Raw genomic sequence first — 8,768 nt, forward strand, 5'->3', positions numbered from 1 at the left:
AAGTGGGATAAGTGATGGTACACTGAAGGAAGTGGGATAAGTGATGGTACATTGAAGGAAGTGGGATAAGTGATGGTACATTGAAGGAAGTGGGATAAGTGATGGTACATTGAAGGAAGTGGGATAAGTGATGATATGTTGAAGGAAGTGGGATAAGTGATGGTACATTGAAGGAAGTGGGATAAGTGATGGTACATTGAAGGAAGTGGGATAAGTGATGGTACATTGAAAGAAGTAGGATAAGTAATGGTACACATCCATCATTCACATGGATGAGTTTAAACAAAATATGTACAAATGGTTCTATGTAAAATTGATGATCTAATCTGTAAATCTTCACCTAAATCACAATAAAAAGTTTTTCAAAATCCTTTCTTAGATTTATACACATTTGAGGTAAGAAAACAGTACTCTAATTTAACAATGCTAAAGCCCCATGTTCTCAAGGGACATTGAAGGAGATAAATGTAAATACTGAAGAAAATAGATATTCTTCAGCAAATTTGAGGGTTCTTTTGCCACACTGGCTCAAAACTAAGGTTCCTGGGACATCTTCCTTCACCCCAAGGAAAATGTCTTCATTTCCATGTGAAAACCAGCCACAAAGAACTCTGAAACCTGTACTGCTGCCACCTGCCCTCGGCGTCTTCAGGAGAAGTCCGTCTGATTTGCTTCTGCTTGAGGTGAAGCAGATAACCTCAATCAACAATCTGATTATTTCTTCAATTTCCAGAGTTCATTTATTACCGAGGTCACAGGGTGTCTAGAGGAAGATGCTAAGTCAGCTGGATTTTAACATGCCTGAACTGACAAGTGACTCACTCTGGGCTTTTTTGGGGACCAAGAGCCTGGAGAAATTATGTTCTTTTACTCATTCTGTGGCTGAGATTAACAAAACTATATGATACTCAAGTCCCAGAAATAAAATTGTGATCTCCTTTCCTATTTGTGCATGTGATTAGGAAACAAGTATGCTCGATGGACATAAAAAAGCTCTTGGAGAGATTCTTTCTTACTTGATCTACTCCCTGATATACTTCCACTGAATAAACTTAACATAGGCATGAAAAAGAAAAAAAAAAGGCATGAGAAGTCACGAGACTGGAAGTTCAGTTCCTCTCTCTTGCCTTGCCTTCGCCATAATTGGCATTGTGGTAAGTGTGGCTTTTATGCTGTTGTTTTATATGCATGTGAATGTGTGTGTACTTATATGTGTATGATGAATGCTCTTATTTTTCCTCATTAATAGGAACAATGAGGCAATCATGGAAATACACTAAGAGGCTTGCAAAAATTAAAAGTAACAGCGGCAAATACTTTTATATACACAATTCTGAAAGAGTGTGGACTGCAGTTAGATGTTTAAGTAAACACACAGGGTGAACAGATGGTGGGAGGAAGAGTGGAAGTTTATATATACACACACATCTGTTATATGGATATATATAACAGGATATATGTATATGCATATTTAGTTTTGCTACAAATATATCAGTCAATGTGGTGGAACATACAAAAGGCACAATAATGAAAACGTCTCAGACATAGCCAACCACCTTGAGGGAATGAGTCCTTGAGCCTGGGGGTTCCAGGCAATAAATTAGGGGCCAGACACTAAGGTCAATTGGCATAGCACAGTCAACAGAGACAAGGGTCCACAAAGATATGCTACTTTTGTAAGTAGCTACTGGGGTCTTTAAAGCTCATTTGCAGCCTTCTAAGGTACAACTATTGCTCTCTCTTTATCCAGCAGAGGAAAGGAGAGTGATGACAATCCAAAGACATATGTGAAACAATTAGTTCAGTGGACCACACAAGCATCAATCTCCATGACCCTGAGATCAGAAGAACTAGATGGTGCCCAGCTACCACTGTCAACTAGCTACTCTATAAAGGATCACATTAGAAGGTCCTGGATAAAGTGAGAGAAAAATGTGGAACAGAACTCAAAATCATAATAGAGATGAGGCTTATTGATGAGGTAGAGACTGGTGTGACCCTCAAGACTATGGTCCCCAGTCACTCCGCATCTCTGGAACTGAACTCACCCCTGTGTTAGAATACTTGACCATGAAGATAAAAATGGCAGCAAGCACTCAAAGACAGGGTGTTAGGAAAGAAGGAGGAATAGAACAGAAGACACTGGGAAGAAGTGATGATCCATGAAAGAATCCAAATGGATGAGTTGAAACTGAATGTGTGTAAATTGTTTAAGATAAAAGCAATGATCTGCTCTCCAAACTTTCACCGCAATCAAAATAAAAAGATTTTTTTTTTTGGTTGAACAAGAGAAAAGGACATTTATTACCTGTAAATGGTACGGTAGTAGTTGTCATCACAACCAGCATAACCAAGTTTGTTTTCTTTATGAGAACAATGAAAAGGATGACGAGTGCTCGCTTCGGCAGCACATACTCAAACTGGAACAATACAGAGAAGAGTAGGATGGCCCCTGTGCAGGGATGACCCGCAAATTCAGGAAGTGTTCCATATTTTTAATGGAAGACCCATGACTTTGCTACAGTCTTACCTGCTGCTGGACACCTTTTACAACAACCAAACCAGACCCGAATCCAGCAGACACGTTCTGGGACAAATAAGAAGCTGCAAGTATGTTGGGCTTCCGCCAAAGTTCTTGATATTCCCAAATGTGCACAATATTTTAACCCTCCACATTTGTTCTCAGTGTGCATCTTGAGGTCTAGCCCACACACACTCTCCTTTTCTTTGGAATACACAGACATACCTACCTATAAAAATGGACACAGAGCACAGGTAAGCAAACTGTTATCGCTATCATGAACATTGCAAAGGATTTAGAGATGAATTTGTCAAGATTCCTGTCAATTCATGCCCTTTGGGTTAGAGTGTCCTCAGTGATGCTGCCCTTCCCGTTGGTGTGGGGACATTGTAATGTCTGTATGACCCAGATTTACACAGATGAAGGGAACGTTTGGGATTACATGGCCTGTTAGCCAGAATCCATGGACATGACCAAATATCTGAGAGTAAAAAATTGGACCATCCAGATATTCCCTGTGGGCACCCTCCTGAGACATTCCATGCAATGGTGAGACAAACCTTTGGAATAGAAAATCTCATACTAAAGGAAAGCAAGTTGAATCCACCTACAGGTGTGGTAAGTGTAAGACTCAATTCATGAAATGAGCAGATCTTCGGGTTGCAGATTTCTGTTCCCAGAGAAGCTACATTCTCAGCGCAGAATAATAACTGCTGATAGTCCAGAAAAGCTGGATTATATGAAGAAGAACATGGCATCAGGACTGGAGAAAGGCTTACTAACATCCTACAAAATGCAGATGACACAACTTTGCTGGCTGAAAATGAGGGGGACTTGAAGCACTTGCTGATGAAAATTAAAGATGTAGGATAGGTTAGAACTCTATGTAAAGAAAATAAAATTCTTCCCAATCAGATAAAAAGGTAACATCATAATAAATGAAGAAAAGACTGAAATTGTTCATCTTGCTTGGATCTACAATCAATGCTCCAGGAAGCAGCAGTCAAGAGATCAGAAGAAAAAGAGAGAGAGATCAGAAGAAGCAATGCATTGGGTAAATCTAATGCACAAGAATTCTTTCCAGTGTTGAAAAGAGAGGATGCTACTTTGAGGACTAAGATGTGCCTTGTGCAAGTCAGGGTATTTTCAATCTCCTCATACACATGTTGGATATCAAGTAAGGAACAGAGAAGTGATGCATTTGTGGACTGCCAAAAGTACATACAGATCTGGCTTGGAAAAGTACAACTCCTTAGAAACAAGGATGGCAAGACTTCATTCATCGCATGTACTTTGGACATGTCATCAAGAGGCTAGTCCTTGGAAGAGGACAGCATGGTTGATAAAAGAACACCAAGTAGAGGTGCAGCGAAAAAGAAGACTCTCAATGAGATGGATTGACATGATGGCGGAAACAATGGCCTCAAACAAAACAACAATTGTGAGAGGGTGCAGGTTTCATTCTTTTGTATATCGCGTTGCTATAGTTGGAACCAACTCAACAGCACCTAACAACAACGACAGTCACAAACACTTGCCCTGAGTCTGATATTGGGATTCAGGGAGCAGATGTGATTCACAGGGTTTCCAAGGCGTCTCCCTTTCAGAAGCAGACCACCAGGCCTTTCTTCCAAGGCACCTCTGGTGGTTTAGTAGTCAATGCTGAACATTTTCATGACTCAGGAACTCATGATACTAATGAAAGAGCCGCCTAAATATTCTTCTTGCTTTTGTCTTCCACACAACCCATAATTATGTTTTTGGGTAATGTTTATGAGGTATAATTCACATACTATGTAGCTTACCTGTTTACTGCCAAAATGACATTCACAGAGCTTGTGCAGTCACAATCAATTTCAGAACATTTCGATTATTTCAAAAAGAAACCTATACTCTTTAGCTATCAATTTCAATATCCCTATTGTCTCCAGCATCCCAGACAGCAATGTCGCTATACACTTGCCTCTTCTAGACATTTCATACAAATGGATAGAATCATGCAGTATGGATTCCTTTGTGACTTGCTGCTTCACTAAGCATAATGTTTTCAAGGTTTACCAACAAGGTCGTATGCATCCATACTGCATCCATGTTTACGGCTGAACAGCATTCCATTGTATGTTTATACGAGTTTGTACATCCATTCTTCAGTTGGGTCATTTTGAACTTTTGGTTGTGTGTGTGTGTGTGTGTGTGTGTGTGTGTCTGTTTCCATTCCTCTCGAGTAGATACTTAGTGGGATTGCTATTCTAAACTTTAAAAACAACTGCCAGGCTATTTTCCATGTTCCATTCCCACTGGAAATATAAGAGGGTTCCAATTTTTCCATATCCTCAGAGATATTTGTTATTGTCTGTCTTCTTGATCACAGCCGTCCATACCTTGGACATGTGGTCAGGAGAGACCACTCACTGGGGAAAGACAGCATGCGTGGTAAAGTAGAGGGCAGCCTCAAAGAGGAAGGGCCTCAAGGAGATGGACTGACACCATGGCTGGAACAATCAGTTCAAGTGTAGGAACCATTGGGAGGCTCAGCTAGGCCCGGAAAGGTTTCTGTTGTGCATAAGGTCACTGTGGGTCACCTAGCAACAACGACAGTAGCTGTGAAGTGGTATCATGTTGCAGTTTTCATTTGTATTTCATGTGCTTTTGTTCATTTACATATCGTCCTTATGGAGAAATCTATTCATATGTATAGCCACATAAGTTATTCCCAGACTCTCAACTGATAGTCTGTTGCATTAATGACTTTTGCCACTAATGTAGAATGATTTTTTCTTAAAGAAATTTTTTTTCATCTTTGTAAAGTAACAGCTCAACCTCCATACAGATCCCTTTCTATTCCCGCTGCCTTTAATGAGGAGTTCACAGACTCCCAAGAGGTCCTCAGATAATACTCAGGGACTATGAATTTGGAAAGAAAAATCACAAATTTTTAAATTAATTTGTAACTCAAAAATTGTGTCCACTTGGGGATTGTCTTTTTCCACCTAGTTGCATGGCAGTAATGACAGACCAGATCTGATCTTTAACCCAGCTTGAGGGCTGGCTGTTTCCTGGCTCTGATACTATGTATGGCCCTAAATCAGAGCAGGGAGACAAGTGTCCTCCTAGAACTGCTGAGGGCATCTGGAGGCCCATCCATTGGAACTCAGCACAGGAAGAGTCCTTGTTGTCCTGAGATCATAACTCGGACTCATTATGCCCCGGGCAAACTCATCGGCCCTGTTGGTAATTGGCAGATTGGTATTTCAAGTCTACCCAGGGATTTCTGCAAAGAATGGTCTGCTGTTTAATTCTGAAAGATCAGCTATTGGAAATCAAAGTTCTACTCTGACATACATGATATGCTTGGCCACCGTTGGACTCAGTTTAACAATTGCTAACTAGTAAATATTCACCATGTTGTCTCCTCCAATTTAACTCTACTGGTTAGCTTGTGCCCACCTGGGATTTCCTACACTGTGCTCCTGATCATGTTATCCTTTTTTCTGCTTTATCCAAATTCTGCACATGCCTGGGGCCCAGCTCTATTCTCTCTCACTCCCTGACCAGAAACCTAAACTCATGACCTGGAATTGAGTCTGACTTACAACAAGCCCATGTGCTGCAGACAGGTGGGTATCTAAAGTATGGCAGGTATGGCACTTTCCATGAGCAACACTTACAGAGGGGCACCTTTGAGCAGGGTCACCATCACAATTTCTATTACCAGCGGGGAGAGATCATTCAAAAATTCAAACTAACAATTTCTTATTTAAGCATCTCCATGGGTCTAGGAAAACTGTATACTTTTTCTCTGCTGAGTGTAGAAAGAGAAGGAACTTTTAAAAAATGATTTTGAGCACTTCAGAGACCACCAATTTTCATTGGGGAGAACAAGGAAGGTGTTCTTATTTCCATTTGGTACCATAATGTGTTATATAAGAGACTAATAAGCTTGACTTGAATTTTAGGATTGATATTATGGTAAGTTACCTACATAATGAGTGTCAGATATTTGGTCAGGGATACAATTTCTGCACTTGCCACAGGTACTATTTTCCATAGTGTGTTAGTCTGGGTAGACTAGAGAAACAAATTCACAGAAACTCAGATGTATATAAGAGAGTGTTTTATACAAGAGGTAAGTGTACAGTAAGAAAGCATTCCATGGAGGGAGGGTGGGTTGGAAAGGGGTAACCTATGACAAGGATGTACGTGTAACCTCTTCCCTGGGGGATGGACAACAGAAAAGTGGGTGAAGGGAGACGTCGGAAAGTGCAAGACATGACAAAATAATAATTTATAAATTATCAAGGGTTCATGAGGGAGGGGTAACAGGGAAGGAGGGGGAAAATGAGGAGCTGATGCCAGGTGCTTAGGTGGAGAGCAAATGTTTTGAGAATGATGAGGGCAATGAATGTGCAAATATGCTTTACACAAGTGATGTATGTATGGATTGTAATAAGAGTTGCATGAGCCCCAAATAAAATGATTAAAAAAAAAAAAGGATGAAGAAAATAGTCTAAAAAAGAAAGCATCCCAACCCAGTCCAGTCCAAACCCATAAGTCCAACATTAGCCCATATGTCTGACACCGATCTACAAAGTCCTCCTCAAACTTGCAAAACACATGCAATAACGCCGACTGCAGGAGGAAAGCCGAATCAGTGAGCGTGTAAGCATCTCAGCATTGGCAGGGGTCTCCACGCGGCTTCTCCAGTACCCAGGGTAGGTCCATGTGGCTTCTCCTCAGGGATGTCTCACAGGAAGTGAGCCTTGCCAGCTGAGGTTGAGAACTAGCTAAGGCAGCTGCGCACTGGTCCGACTATCAGAGAACCAGAGACCAGAGCACCAGAAAGGCGACACGCACCGAACCATTTACCTCTCCGCCCTTCAATTAATCCCACGTGTTTATTGGGGCAGGTTGGCAAAATAAACCTTAACTATCACACATAGATACAGATAAAGTTCCAGAACAGAACTGTACCCCATCAGGTTTTCTTGGCTGTACTATGTACAGAAGCAGTGTGGGTTTGAACTTTTATCCTTTAGGTTAGTAGTTGACCACAAACTCCTTTGACACCTCTTAAGGACCTTTTCCACCCTGAATATGCCTAAATTATTGCAACCCCAGATATCACCCTCTTTCTGGACTCAGAACACTCTTTATCTGCATCACTATTCCTCAAACTATCTTTTAGCTTAATCCACAGTAATCACTGTATTTAACAAGTCAGTCAGTAAATAGGTTTATACCATAAAGATAGCTGTACATTCCAATGTACTGATTTACCTATATGGCTCTTCTAGCCATAGACATGCTAAGTCCCACCAAACAACCACTTCCTGCTGGATCTGGATAAAAGAAGGTGGGTGGGGAAGATACTGATAGGATTCCAGTGTGCTTGTTAAAAGGATCATTGTGTGGAGTACCACTGCCTCCCTAAAAAGGGGTGGTGAACGCATTAAGCACATCGCTGCATGGGATGATTTGGAGGCAGTTAAGCTAGTGAAGTAAGCCAAGCACAAAAGGACATGTACAACATGAGTATGCTGAGGTAAGCTTAAAAATGCAAAAGGGGCGGAGAGGAAAAGCGACTGTATACATCCATCTTGGGGTGAGGTCCAGGTACTATGGCAGGGGCCAGACCCAACTCAGAGATACATATAGCAGCCAAGTAAAAAGGAGGGGAAAAGAAAGAAAGAAGACATGGGTAGTGGGGGATCAGGGCACTAACCCATCCAAGGGGAAGGCATTGTTTATATCTCCACAGGAGAGGGAGAGAGGGGCCAGATTTTAACCTGATGCGCCAAGATGTGAATACAACATACCAGCGTGAAGCAGGAAACCAATGGAGAAGTATGCAGGGCTGGCCCCGATCCCAACTACATGGACACATACACACACACACAACCCTCCAAGAAGAATGCACTTCAGAGGACAGCACTGAAGCTACAGCTCAGGGAGAGGGGCACATCTGATCAGAGCACACAGGAGCAAATGAAGAGAGAAGCAGAGAGAGTGGAACACATCATGGCCCACCAAGCCCTGAGGATGAGATCCCTGCTCAGAGCTGCCAATGCACAGAGGACCATAGGGCCAGCCCCACCATGAAGCAAGACATCCCTCACTGAACCATAACACTATGAGGGACAACAATGGAGACACCGTGCAGGAATTGTGCCTGATCAGACTCCACCACACCAGGGTGAAACACTAAGGGCGTGCAACAGAGCAGCAAGGGGAGCAAAGCAATGAAGTT

The 8,768-nt window shown here is 41.8% G+C and overlaps 1 protein-coding gene and 1 non-coding gene across 2 annotated transcripts in view; one reads left to right on the forward strand and one right to left on the reverse strand.

The window, feature by feature from the left end:
* Window positions 1-8,768, reverse strand: part of KCNMA1 (potassium calcium-activated channel subfamily M alpha 1) — a 1,099,869-nt gene that overhangs the window by 517,357 nt on the left and 573,744 nt on the right. The gene's annotated exons all lie outside the window — the stretch shown is intronic.
* LOC115870077 lies at window positions 2,395-2,497 on the forward strand. Its single transcript, XR_004046539.1, has one exon. It is a non-coding gene; the product is annotated as a U6 spliceosomal RNA (small nuclear RNA).

The sequence above is a fragment of the Echinops telfairi genome, unplaced genomic scaffold, assembly GCF_000313985.2.
Source record: "Echinops telfairi isolate 266 unplaced genomic scaffold, ASM31398v2 ScPeMD7_70;HRSCAF=299, whole genome shotgun sequence".
In the NCBI taxonomy this organism is placed as follows: Eukaryota; Metazoa; Chordata; class Mammalia; order Afrosoricida; family Tenrecidae; genus Echinops; species Echinops telfairi.